Below are 482 nucleotides of genomic sequence, written 5' to 3'. Positions count from 1 at the left end.
ATCACAATTAAAAAAGTAAAAAAAAAAAACAAACCAAAAAACCAATCCCACAGCATATATGCAGCAAAACCCTGTAAAGACTGCACGTCTTTCTATGGGCACAATCGAAAAAGAGCACAAATCTAATCACTGCAAAATGCTCACAACCAACCTCAAGCACTTTTCTCTATTTACATTTTATTTTTTTCACTGCAATCAGCAGACTAGGAGCCAATTCACCCACCAAGCATTTTTTTCATGACTCAACATGCACACCTGATTTCCCTGCCCATTCTGCTATGGCTGACTCACCATTTCCTTTCTGCAGCCACATTCAAAGCCTCCTATTGTGAAAACGTTCTTACTGTTATGGAAAAAAACGGCACAGCAAGCAAGTCTTCATGCAGGGCTGGCGCCCTCCCATCAGCCTCCTGGGGGATCCCTGGGGACCCTTGGGCAAGGGAAGCAGGTCTGCAGATTCCACTGAGGCGCTCGTGGCCCCC

The 482-nt window shown here is 45.2% G+C and overlaps 1 protein-coding gene across 1 annotated transcript in view; it reads right to left on the bottom strand.

Moving 5' to 3' along the window:
- SHROOM2 (shroom family member 2) overlaps positions 1-482 on the bottom strand; it is a 97,411-nt gene that overhangs the window by 35,297 nt on the left and 61,632 nt on the right. The gene's annotated exons all lie outside the window — the stretch shown is intronic.

The sequence above is a fragment of the Bison bison genome, unplaced genomic scaffold, assembly GCF_000754665.1.
Source record: "Bison bison bison isolate TAMUID 2011002044 unplaced genomic scaffold, Bison_UMD1.0 scf7180017864512, whole genome shotgun sequence".
In the NCBI taxonomy this organism is placed as follows: Eukaryota; Metazoa; Chordata; class Mammalia; order Artiodactyla; family Bovidae; genus Bison; species Bison bison.
This window is presented reverse-complemented; position numbering and strand designations above follow the sequence as displayed.